Below are 14,577 nucleotides of genomic sequence, written 5' to 3'. Positions count from 1 at the left end.
GCAATTAAATTAGGCGATTCCTTTGCATTATAGATTTTATATAAATATATAAATAAATATTTACATTTAAAATCCCATTTAATGAGTACCACTATACAAATGCTAGAAACCCCTTCGTATTTCACTGACACATCTATTGAGTCACTCTTTTCTTCTCTGAAAGTCACTTCAAAAGTTCCTCTCGACTCTAACTATCTGCTTTACAAGCTCCCTGTTTGATTCTCAGTATGTTCGAGTATTGCACACAAGCCTTTAAAAACGTAATTTTGTAAAGTCGGCGATTGTAACGTAGACGCACGATCATATTTTCACGTTGAAAGTCAAATATATAGTCTGCGGCAATATAGCGATAGCTCTCATAAATCACAAGTGGCCCGTGTACTCTTCGCGCTGTCAAAACGGGTTATAGGGTGGAGGAACAAGATGATTCGACTTTGCCGGAGAGGAGAGAAGATTTGATACACAGCATCAAGGGAAAAGTTTTTTTTCTTTGCGAGCAAAAAGTTTTTAATTTAAAAAAGTCTCGGGGAATATAACTTTTTGAATTATTGACAAGACACATTGTCGCCAAAGATCATATCCTATTTTTGTGTGTAAGACATTTCCATATGCCGAAATAACTTTTCGCTTCCGATACGTATCTCACTCTTTCGGTTATGCGCAAAAGATACTCATGAGTTTATTTATGCGATGTGGGTATTTGAAGATTTGTGTAAAAAATTTAACCCACTTACGTTTTTTATAGGATTTGGTTTTAAGCGTGTAAAACGAACAAACAGATGGATAAATTACCTTTTTTATTATATCTAAATATGTTTAACCTTATCGTAACATATCTCACATTACAAATAAAAAGATACTCTTTTTTAATACTATCCTAAGAAGGCCTTGAATGTGTCAACGTTTTTCATTTAAAATACACATTGTTTCATATCCAGAGATTAAATAATGTGAGCGTCTTTTATCATTCTGTACAATCTTGAATAGGCAAAGACGCTCGAAAAAGTTTCTTTTATTCGGGAACGATACAAACAATTTTAATTCCGTTTTTTTTTATTTTATAATTCCATTACAAATTCAGGTTATATCTTTTATTACCGCAGACGTAAAAATGTGCTTATTTTTATCGCGACTTTTAATTTACGAGCTTTCGCCTGCCGGATCAGATATGGTTATGTGAAACCTCGAACTGTGAAATTGCGATTGTGCTGATGTTATTATATACCCTCCCGTATTCATGTTTTTTTTTAATAGTCTAGGCTTAGAAAACTTGCAGCTGCTCGGGCTAGATTTGTTTGATAAATGATCAACCCCCCAAGTGGGCAAGGATCGAAAAATATTATTTCAACAATAAAAATCATCGATAGCAATGCGGGCAAGCAATTTATATTATACGCGTGCGTTTTTTTGCTATTCAATAATTTAGAATATATATGCTCTCTATATTAATTATATTTGTCTTAAAAGTTTAGTTTTAATTAAAATAATCGAATCAAGAGTAAATCATTAGAATAAAATCTAAAGAATAATTTCGAGTTCACTGTCTCTATTCGCAATATATGTATCTCAACGTGAATTATTGCGGCCGATAAGAGTCTGATATTGTATTATACATATAGGGATGGAAGAGTTAAATTGCGTTTTTATGTTGCGACAGAAATGAGAAAATGGCATTGCCTTCTTGATTCAAACATGTAGTTAAACCCGCAAATGGGCGATGAAAATTAAAGACTTTTTCTTTGTTTCCACTCCGCAAGAAAGAGAGCTTTCCATTTAATGGATTTCGTTATTGCCCTCGATACTTCAAATGATTGTTCGGCTTTCCTGTTGACATATTAGGTTATTGCCCAACCAAAATTAACCTTTATTCTTATAATAAAAAAATAAAATCGAGGCAATATTTCATTACTAATAACGTCGTTATGTGTGTAGCCTCAATTATGAAGCCAATTATAATATAAAATAAGATAATTTTATTTTTTAAAGCACCGTATAAAATATTGCAATAGAGTATATATGTTTTGCATCTTATTTTTAAATTTATTCATATAAAAATGCTATAAAAACTTCAATATTTGAATTTCAATTATTATTCAACGTCGTTTAAACATTTATTAGGTAAACAAAGCGCTCTCATAAAATTCGTTAGTAGCTTTAAAATTCACATGAAAAAAATAATAATGAGCTTTAATAATATTAATGATCATTTAAAATGTAATTTAAATTTAAATTAAATAAATTAATCTTAATTTTACTGTAAATCTTTCATTCATAGTACAAAATCGACTTGAAAAGGTCAAACGCAAATTAGATAAATATTTATTCAGTTATATTAATCTAAAAGTTATATTTACATTTAAATAATATATTTGATGTAGCCTAATACATTATCTAAAAATTAAGGGTTTATTTGGCTCGTTTTTCGGTTACTTTATAACAGCCACTGATATATTTTTCACTTTAAAATCATTTCGGAGTAGGTTTACTAGTCTCGCGGATGAACATGATAGTTAATTAAAATATCTTATTTTCAATAAAAAAAAATCAAGAAAAAGTGGCGTTCCTTAAAAAGAATGAAATAATAAACTAACCGTAGTCACTGACAAACTAATTTTTTTAATGAAAAATAGGCGATTAACGATCGATAATCTTATTCTTTCCTGTTTCGTTCAGGATGTCGGCGTATCCAGGCTCTTTGAGCTTGCCAAACTCAAGAATATTTTTGGCGATTGCTATGAGGAGCTAGAAAAATGTATGTGGGATGTGTTTATCCGTTTTATGTGTGCAGGTGTACCATGACTGTTTTATTATTATTATTTTACAATGTTTAATTGTAAAGTTATTGTTTGTAGCCATCAAGATGCATTTGGGAAACCTAGAAAGTCATGATAGTCAGCTTGGTGATTTAAAAATAAATAAAAAAGTACTTTACATATGTATATACATAGCTGCTTCTTATGCAAAATACATAATATACAATCAGACTTTGTTTATATTGTGAATCGCTTGGGTTAAATAATTGAGTACACATCTTAATTAAATAAATGTTTTAATAACTGTGAAAAAATAATAATTAACATATGTTTCCGGTTTTTTTTTTTATTTTTTCCAACTTAAACATGATCTCATAGTAGCTTCTAAATCATTGGAACATGCTTTTATGTGCCAGAAACAACTATTTATATGTAATACAATTGAAGTTAAATATTTTATAGGTCCTCCATACAATGTATGTTCTCAAATAACACCCCTTAAATTTTTACATCCCCCTAATTTCTGTTTTATATACTTTTGCTTGTGGTGTGCCGCGAAATTCTGGGAATAGCTTTGGTGTACCATGGGTGAGAAAGGGTTATGGAACGATGTTCTAGAGGTAAAAGCCAATCTTAAAATAAAATGTTTTAAATAAATTTTCTACAGTTCTTATCTTTATATATTTTATTTTAAACCAGTCATATTCAACCTTTTTACTCTCATGGCCAAAAACTACATTTTTTTTATAACGGTTATGATTGTATTTAAAAATGAATATATATATATATATATATATATATATATATATATATATATATATATATATATATATATATATATATATATATATATATATATATATATATATATATATATATATATATATATATATATATATATATATATATATATATATATATATATATATATATATATATATATATATATATATATATATATATATATATATATATATATATATATATATATATATATATATATATATATATATATATATATATATATATATATATATATATATATATATATATATATATATATATATATATATATATATATATATATATATATATATATATATATATATATATATATATATATATATATATATATATATACCTGAAAATATCTTTGAAACAACACACAATACAATCACAGATTCAATGTGTTCATTTGCTAACACTTGAAATTATAAAAAAAGCAAAGCTGTCACCCTACTCGGCGTTGTGGCGCAAATTTATTGTTTCAGTGCAACTCAAAGTTTTGAAAACAGTTCCAGATGTCTGAAAATATTTGGTAACGAGTTTTGGGTCGCACATAAAATCTTGGCGGGCCGCAAGTTGAGTATCGCTGTTTTAAACTAAATAAAGCCCTACTTACATTAAAAAATATTATTTTTATATGAAAAATGTAAAACAATATGTAATAATCTGATTCGAGAAACGATTGGCGCCCGTTCGCTAAGTCGGTAAACAATTCCCGATTCTTCGCGTATTGCTCAAACATTGCGCAATACCCGAAGAAAAAGTGGTGGGGGTAGCCCGACTGTGAATTGCCGCGAGTCGTCAGTCGAGCGAAGACCGCCGTATGGGTTGGTTTTGTGTCGCCGGTTCCCTCATACTCGACAATAATACATCGATCCCGCGTAAATACGACACTTTGTGAACGCCTTGTTGTTGCTTGTGTGATTCGGATGTGATAACCGCACGGCTCTAATATAATAAAACGATTGTGCCAAATCGACTACTCGAATTCCGAAAAAATATATAATACGAAATTTTTCCAAAAAACGTGTGTGCTACAACTACCGCCTGTCGTTCCTTTCATTGTGCATTTGTGTATTTCAATTTTTATGAAATAATTCGCTACTCAGCTGTGTTTTTTCCTTGCTTCAAGAACACGCCGACTTTTTTCGCATCGTCTCGACCTTGCATATGTGAGTACATCATCAGTTTTGTTAATACATATTGTTAATACACATACCCAAAAATAATTAACTGTGAATTATGAATGAGCAATAAGCCAGAAAACCAATACGCAAGTTTCCAAATGTCGAATTTATGTTATACTAGAATATGACACTGTGATTATAAAACATTTTCACATCCATACACATATTTTTTTACGCCCACTTTAATCCATCGAGATTTATGGTAATGCTTTATAATTTTTCATGAATTTAATTAAATCTATTTATGTATACAATTTGATTAAACGCTATTTGTATACATATAAAATAATTATTATTTAGTCACGCTAAGCGTTAAAGGCAAATATAAATAAAATAATAATTAATTAATCAAGCGTTTAATGTTTATATAAGATTGTTGAACGTTGTAGACTTTTTAAAAATTATTATAAATAACGCTCATAAACATTATTTAAAATCAGTCGTATTCTTTAAATTTTATGTGGAAATTAAAAGAACAGGTGATTTATATTTTTTACTTTAAAAAGCATTACGTTGTTTTTAAATACTTATTTACTGGAATTGGTAATATTATTATATAATATTTTCTGCTGTATAGAATTTATTAGATACGTATAATCTAGTTTAATTAATTAATTAATAGTAGCTAAATTTAATTTGATATGAATATATTCAACGCAAATATAATAACACGATGGCGTATTTAAAATTATCGTAAAGTACCTACAAATAGTAGTTTAGTTTTAGTCTCATACGCTCTGAATTCACTATTAATTAGTATTAGTAAACTGCGAAAATAATATGAAAATAATACGATAGCACAAGTACGAGCATTTTTTATATATATATTTTTAAAACGAAGATGTTATAATATCACTCATTGTTTATATTTGACCCATATTTTACTTATCACAATATACATTAAATAAGCTAATAATATAAATTCAGTGATTCACAGTTAATTTTTTTTTTTTGGTATGCGTATTGAATTTAGTTAAAAGTAAGTTTATTTCTCACAATATTATCATATGTAAATTGATCATTTTAGTTCTCATTGTAATTTTGATATTATACTTTTTATTAGGTATTTTATAAGTTTTACGTATTTTCTAAAGCAATGTTTTTTATTAATACATTTATAATAATTGAAGTATTATTTATTGTATTGAAAGTTTTCGCATGACGAGCGTTGTTGTTTATTTGTTTACCATACATTTTTTGTCTGCGAAAGCTCCAAAACTCGATACGCTCTAAAGTATCGTTCGAACAACAACAAATTTTAAAGTTTTCGCCGAGCTTTACACCGTATCTGGAAAGCTCCCGTTCGAATGTTTACATTATAGATGTGTATGTGTACACGAATTTTATATCGCATTATGTATACATATTTACATATATTCACCAATATTCACGTTGAAAACGCAAATATCCACGGCGAATTGAAATAAGTCGACCCATTTGTAATTCAATAAGTTATATTTTTTGAAAACATTGATATTTTAACAAAACACAGTCTATGCACATATTCGTGTGTGATTATATTAAGCTATATCCAGTTTTAGACATAGTAAATTAATTCGAAAGTTTGTAAGCGCCACGCAACTCTGTGTAGCGGATTTAATTAATTTTGACATTCTATACGCATCGAACTGATTGTTCGCGAATTTGGCACGGGGGCGAAGTTGTTGCTTCGCGAAATTTTCGCACCAACTTTTGATTGAATCGGAAAAATTAATGAGGCGATTTTAATAGGGTCCGCGACACGGAATCATTAACGGGAACAACTCAGCAAGTTTTCCTCTTTTAATTTTGTTTTTATGCGAAGAGTCACAGTTTAGCATTTATTTCGAAAATTTTGTTTGGTATTTGACATGTAACAAATTCCTTAAAAACAGATATATTTCTAGAGACAGTAAATCAACATTTTAGGACAGTGAAAATGAAGGTAAAATTGTTTGCAATTATATAGTGATTATTAATATATCTAGTAACAATCTGAATAAGTATAAATTATATTTCAGGCTACTTTTAATTATATTTTCACGTATCTAATCTTTATGGTAAAAAATGTATAGTAATATAAACAGATAATAACAGTGAAAGTATGTAGTGATTATTAATATTATTGTCTTTAATATATATATTAGATTAATTTGAATAAATTATGTTACAGGCTACTTTTAAATGCACATCGTGCCGCTACACAACTTACTACATATCTGAAATCAGAAACATATTTTTATGTATCTGATATTTGTGTCAAAAAATCTATAATAAATATATTTCTGGAGACAGTTAATCAATATTTTAGGGAAGGGAAATTTTTCGCAAAAAAGTTTGCCATTATTTAGTGCTATAGAAGCAAGATCAATCTGAATAAAAATAAATTATATTGCATGCTACTTTTAAATGCACAACACGCCGTTAAACAACTTCTTTAAATCTAAAATTTGTGCATAATTTTTTCGTATCAGATCCTTGTGTCAAAAATCTAATCAAGTTTAATTAAAACATCTTAATGTTAAAAATAACAAAATCTATAATACTATAAAGAAATACGTAAATATTTTTATATATTGTAGTTACAAATGTATATATATACATATGTACATATGTATATGTATATAAATTCAATGCTCTCTTGACTAAATCAAAAAATTGACTTACGAAATACTGATTTTATTAGGAAAAAATATCTTTGATTTAGAAATTTAAAACTACGCTATGCTACAATTTAATAACTAAAATAAACTAATATATTAGCACAATATAAGTAAAAAGTCATATAAGAATATCATGAATTACACCAAAAATTAATGATTTCTAAAAAACTATAATTAAAATTATACTATATGTGTGTATATTATATGAATCATAATATTCACATTATCTCATTTATTTATTAGCAAAATTTTCATACTTTGTGACAAATATATTTTTAACAAAGTGTTTATAATTCACCCAAATAAATTTTGTCGTTGGTATTTGAAGAATACATCAATCAAAAATACTAAAGTTTATTTATACACACATATATAATACATATAGCAATTAAATTGTATTATGCGAACACTCTTTTATATAAAAATTCATAAAAAATGTTATAAAAAGATTCTTAAAATACAATGAGTGATGTATCTGCTTCAGGAATCATTAGAGAGAACAATGGAATATGTTTTCTTTATCCATCTCCTCTTTTTTCAATTTTATTATTTCACCCCGAAAAACTCGCAATTCCGCTTCGCAATTAATTCCCGCGCCCTGTTTCCTTTTTTTTTGCTTCTAGCAACACTCGGGTTTGTTGTGTGTGTATGTGTATGTAATTTATTTTGTGTGTATCTGTATATACTGTTTTGTAGGCTAGAGGCATTCCCATTTATATTGTTAATTGCGTCTCGCGCTTATTCCAGTAATTTTCATAATTCATACGGTCCATGTACACACGGACCAAGGTGTAAAGATTTGCTCTCAACCATAATGTATACACACAATGGTAAACGCAATTACAATTGTTATTGTATGTATATTTAACGAGCAATGGATAAATAGCAAATTTTCAGTCGTATGACCATTAAAGATATATAAATATATATTAAAAAAATCTAAATCTTGCAATATTTAACGTTACTGAATACTGCATGAAATGTATATGCAATAGTTTATATTCGTATTAAATATTATAAAAATATCAAATATCAAATTGTTCTCTCTCTCTCTCTATGTTCTTTGCTAAATCGCTTGCCGAGCAATTCAGCAGTCTTTGTATTTGTGTAACGGATTTTGAACTCAATTATGTGATTCCTTTTGCTCTGAGAATGTTCTTTGATTTCATTTCTCAAAGATTCGATCAATGTTTATGAAACGTTATTCACAGTTGTTTTAGTGCTCAATGCCGACGCTTTGGCTATTATATATTTTTATTAACATCAACAGTAAACTTCTTAGAAGCTCACAAAAAGGTGCTAATAGGTCAGTGAGGCATTTTTAGGCGTACGCTTTACTTACTAGATTGTTTTACTTTACTCCCTTTGCGTCTTCTTTCCTTATTATGTTTTTTTTTTCAAAATCAACGTAAGTCGCAAAATACAACATGACAATAATACAAATTTTGTATGGATCAAGATAGCGATTTTCAATCTAGCCCCGTATCTGGCAATTTCGCATCGCCGTTTATAATTGGACATTTAAGATAGCAGTTCGGTTCAGTCGTAAAAGGGCAATAAAAGGGGAAAAAATGGCCGCTGGTGTATTTTTGTACGACCTAGCCGCGTTCGCTTCGGTTTTTGGGGAAAAAATTAAATGTATTCTCTATTCAAATCCGGACCCAGTTATCTCCTCTGCACGCTCTTGTACTACGCTTGTGATTCGATTAATTGCTCAATCGATCGCGAAAAACTAAAATTTATGAAGTATTCTTCTTTAATAATACCTCTTGGTAAAGGATTATTGCGCACACGAAAATTCCACACGGCGAAAATTCTGAATATAGGTGGTTTTTTGATTGTCAAATTTTACTTTTAATTCCAACTGCTTTATATCTTTCTCCATTTTTATATATTTTTTATAGTATAGAACTAAAATTAATAACAATATTTTCTTCTACATGGATTTAATAGCCTGATATTTATTTATAGTTATTTTATTATTAAAATGTAAAGTACATAATATAAGTATATAATTATAACTATATATAACTTAAAACAATATGCTAACTAATATATATATAATTTTAGCATTATTTCCCATGTATATTATGTTATTAAATCTTTGTAGCAAAAATCTAAGTTTGACTTCATCGAAATAATTCACAATATATAATCGTCACGAATCACCAAAAACTAGCATAAATTCAAAAATTAGGTTTCTCATATATTATTTATATATTACTTTTTTAGGGTATACCTTGTACCCGTTCTTTTTGTTACTAATACCTAAAAAAAATACCCAATAATGTTCTGCTCTATACCATGTAAATAGTATTTAATTGATTGTTCAATATTGCAATTCACATAACAACAATGACACTCAATATATTTTTAAAGACACAGAATTTATCATTTTTATTATTACTTTGCTATATGAATCACTAAATATATTTATTTAAGTACATTTCTCGAGGCTATTTTTCTTTCACTAGTTTTACATGATATAGAAATTTACTACATGAGAATAATAACCATTTGTAATACAATTTTATTGTCCTTAAATTCCTTTTAGAAAGATATACAATATTTAAAGCAAATTAGAATGAAGTAAAATTTTATTTCATTATAAAAATTCAAGGATTATATTTGGAATTACACCAAAAATGAATGCGGTACGAACACAAATGTCTTATTTTGGCTTTACATATTTGACTGAATCTGTATTTTCTGACATTCGGATATGTATATGAAATTATTTAAGTGATGAACATATTGACCAATGTTTATGCTTATTTCTTTTGTCGTATAATCCTGACTTTAAAAATATTGTCAAATCTGGCAGATCAATGATCTTATTAATAATATTTTATCTAATGCAATATGTTCCATGTCTCTATTTTTTTATTAGAGTATGATTATATTTTAAAAATATTAATTTTATCTTTTGAAATGTTTATTAAGCATTCTTTATTTCTGAACTTATTACTTACCCCCTATTTATTGGTAGATTGCAATATTTTTTTATAGACAAAAGTAAATCGCCACTACTAAAAGGTTGGGCTGTCTTGATCTATAAATTACAAATTCTCCCTTGGGTTTTTTTAATTACTTGTGAAAGTACTTTTCAGTTAAAAATTATTATATTAGTTTAATATTATTTTTGAGAAAGTAAATTCAATATCAGTAGGTAATATAATTGTGTATAATTGGTTTAGTATACGTCATCTGATGTTCTTCAACATGATCAATGTATTGGAACAATCTTATCTATCATTAGCCTCGTAATTTAGTATTGTATTGGAATATTACAAAACCACGTATCTCACGTATATAATTTTTGAATGCTTAGATTTATCTTTACTTAATACTGAAAAAATTATAAATAGAAAAAAAGCGTTACTTAAACGCATTTCGGTGTTTCTCACAAATTAAGCGATACATCTAATGTCGTTACGTGCGTATAAGAGGATATCCAGCGTGATGTGGGGTTGATGATGATATATTAGAGCTCCCGCTAGACATTTCACTTTAATCAATTGTTGAGGTCTAGGCAGTGTCAAGGCATATCGGTCGCCATCTCTCCAATCAGCCCCGTGATATACGACCGCAATAAAACATGAATTTTGATCGTCCGCCACAGATATAGAGAGAGAACCAAGATGGCCACTACTGTTCCATTATAAACTCTCCCCTTTGCGTACGATCCAACCCCTTCTGCTCGGCACAATTAAGCTCGTTATTATAAGCATGAATTTTATTACATCTAAAATTTTTGTATGTTTTTGTTACGACATTGTCGAGAAATTTAACCAGTCATGATTCGTAATAACGTCTCTCGAGCAACAACGGTTCAATTTCACTTTTGGCCCGAGGCTCTTCGTGAGATCTTCGATAACAAACAGATTAGAGGGGGAAATCAAAACATGTATTGAAGAAGGGCTCTTCTTGTCTTATCACCTAGTGTTGCGACACGCATTTTAGTGCATGTACATATGGGATTTTTTAAAGTGCGCTGGCATTCAAGAATGGCATTGGGATGTAGTAATGGAACTGTGAGTGTATCGCTTTGTGCCTGGGACAAGTTCGGCGAGAACTCGTTTTCGCTTTCTCATTCATGCGTGACTATAGTATATTCATAATCGTTTTTATGTCTTCTTAACTATGAAGTATCTGACACAGATTTTATATTGCACAAACTATTAAAGATCCGGGAAAAAAATCACGCGAAGATGCATTTAGAATTAAATCAATAATAAATGTGGCTTTAAAATTATTACATACATATACATATATTACATTACATAAATATGTATAATACATATGTTTCAGTAACTGTTGAAGCAATTAAGATTTTTAAGGATACTATCATACCGATATTTGAAGGGCAATTTTTATGTTTAAAATAATGCATGGTATAAAATGTAATGCTTTCAATTCTCCCATGATGGAATTGCACATATATTAAATTGTAATAATATTTCGGAGAGAGCCCTATATTTTTTTACGGATGGAACAAAATTTTTACATACCTCTCTGTCTGGCATGTATGCTTTTGATAGCAAACTTTGGTTCAGTGTTCGATATACGACACTCTTAACAGTTTTCTTAGAATATATATATATATAAATATAATACATTTTATGTACATGCAAAATATATACGATACAGTAGAGATGAGCAAAACAAAAAGAGTTCGGCGCCAAAACAGATTGACACCATCATTAGGGCATGTCAGCGTCGCGTGTTCTGAGCAGGTGATAAATTGGGTTGAAATTTGTGCAAATACTGAACGCAAATATTTTTCGTCAATATACATAGATAGCTATTGTACTAGTAAATAAGAAATTTGTTTGGAATTTAGCTGATTTAATGACAGCTTATTCAGTTTTGAATGACAGCTGAAAAATATTTAAAAGTAGTCTGTGTTTTATATTATCATGATATTCTTTCGTAGAAAATTATATATTTGTTCAACCGTCTGTGTATTATTTAGTTAATGTACATTTAAATTGTGTTTCCAAGAATACTGCTTTCAATATATCTATAATATACATATATTTTATCATAAAAATGTATTGTTGAGTGTGACTGGAGTGCTTAGGAGTTTTTTTGCTAAATATTTCTTAGTTTCGTATACTGCTTGTATTTTATAAAAAACAGACTTATAGATTATAACGCGTGATAATAATATTGTTGTATTTTTAAAAAAATATACTTTTTTCATCACAACATATAGTTCTGCTATCGATATGTATGCCCTAATAATTTTACATATATTTCATAATTGTCTTGATCGCTTTTTGTTCATAGTTTTTTTTCATGCTTATGTTTGACTATGTAAGCTTTTAAGTAATATTTTTTCTTAATTATTTTTAATGGATATGGTGTTGTTTATAACTACAAATCTTTGGTGTTATATCTTGAGTATACATATGTATATAGTACGTATTATTTTGAATATTATGTATTGAAATTAAATTTATAATACAAATATTTTATTAAAGTATTTTATATGTTATGTTAGAATCTATGTAATAGTAGGTATATAAATCGTGTAACCAGGTATTTACATAACAGTTGATAGTTTATCATCGTTTACCTTTTACGTTGCAATCACCCATAGAAATCAACGCTCATATTGTAACTGTATATAGTTACAAAATTGGGTCACGGATTACTAAAACAAATAATATAATAAACAAGCTAGAAAATAGTTTTAGAATTTCTAAATGCTAAAACAGGTAAACATTTTGTAAATTGCCAATAAACTGATAATGCATGCCACAATCTGCATTATTAGCATAACAAATTAAACATTCGATTGAAATGTATGCAACGACAACGTCATTAAAACCACATAACGTTTTACCTTGTATTATGACAGACAAAGGCTAAACCGAGTTCAACGTACTAAACGCGGTAATTAACCGGTCGAATCTAATCTTAATTATACAATAAGTCACGTACTATGATTATTAAAATATTCGAGTATCGAATCAGTGTTCATCGAACGCTGTTAGGAAATAAATTTACATACGCCTTTAACAATTTAATATTGACCTTTCGTTTTGACCCTTTTACTGCCACAAGCGCGAAACACGACTACAGTGTGGTTATTTAATAAATCTCTCGAACACCGATGTGCGTGTGTTATATGTTAATTTTTACGCCTAATGTGTATTTATTATTAATACCTACCTTTATATAATTTATTTTTTAACATGAAAAAAATAATCAATAGTCATATATCAGGGCGTAGTTTATTATTATATATGAATTTCATTAATGAGTCTAATATTATATAGCCTTAGTAAAAAAAAGTGTCAGTTAATGGGTCGCTAATTATAAAAATGGGCCGAGTTTGGCGTGCCACGTTAACTCGTTTGTTAACTGGACGGTTATTTTTTAGGTCGCCGAAATTAATTAGCGACAAGGTGTGTTAAGGGTGTCATCAGAACTAATAGGGGCTGTCACTTCGTTTTAACCCTTTCGTGTGCTTGATTTGATGTTACGGATGATTGCTCAATTTGGACACATTCTCTGTAATCAATCTTGATTAATATAAAAAAATATATTCGCGTATTTATACTATATACTAAATAAAACTGGTTCGTATGTACATACATATATAGATACTAGCAACAACTGGGTAAACATTACAGCACTGAAATATCCATTAGTAGGTCGCAAACACTTACACAAAAAATAACGTAAATTCAAATATATATATAATTAGCAATATTACACAGTAACTTAGCTTTTATTTATTTTTATAACTAAAATAATGGTTTTGTGTTACTCCTTATTAATTAAAAATGCACATACTTTAGCACCCAAGTTTTGGTTTTATCCTAATAAAAAACTAATTTTGATTTAAACGTGAATGTGAAGATTTTGCTCAATTAAATTGATTTTATTTTTAAAAAGTCTCTTAATTTAAATTACAATCTCTGCTTTGACAATGTCGGTTATGGGTTATGCAGTGTTTTCTTATAGTAAAATAATTCTCGAGAATAAAATCAAATCAGGAATCAAAAAAATTATCAAAAAAATTTATAGCGGTTTTTTTTTGTTAAAAATTTAATTTATACAAATATTTTTTAATGTTGAATTTTTTATATCGCATAAAAAAGGGTGTGTCCGTGGCAAGTGTTATATAATGTGCATGCATGCTTTCTTAGAAGCTTTTAATAGAGGTCGAAAGTATTTGAATGACAAAAAATTGTT

The 14,577-nt window shown here is 28.3% G+C and overlaps 1 protein-coding gene across 4 annotated transcripts in view; it reads left to right on the top strand.

The window, feature by feature from the left end:
* The first annotated feature begins 4,342 nt into the window (after window positions 1-4,342).
* Window positions 4,343-14,577, top strand: part of LOC148228496 (uncharacterized) — a 215,339-nt gene continuing 205,104 nt past the window's right edge. For all 4 annotated transcript variants that reach the window (XM_088199036.1, XM_088199032.1, XM_088199033.1 and 1 more), the window contains exon 1: window positions 4,343-4,711. The gene's annotated coding sequence lies outside the window, so the exon portion shown is untranslated. The remainder of the gene's footprint in view (window positions 4,712-14,577) is intronic.

Source organism: Plectrocnemia conspersa, unplaced genomic scaffold, assembly GCF_051122295.1.
Source record: "Plectrocnemia conspersa isolate PC_06_02 unplaced genomic scaffold, ASM5112229v1 ptg000012l, whole genome shotgun sequence".
Classification (NCBI taxonomy): Eukaryota; Metazoa; Arthropoda; class Insecta; order Trichoptera; family Polycentropodidae; genus Plectrocnemia; species Plectrocnemia conspersa.
This window is presented reverse-complemented; position numbering and strand designations above follow the sequence as displayed.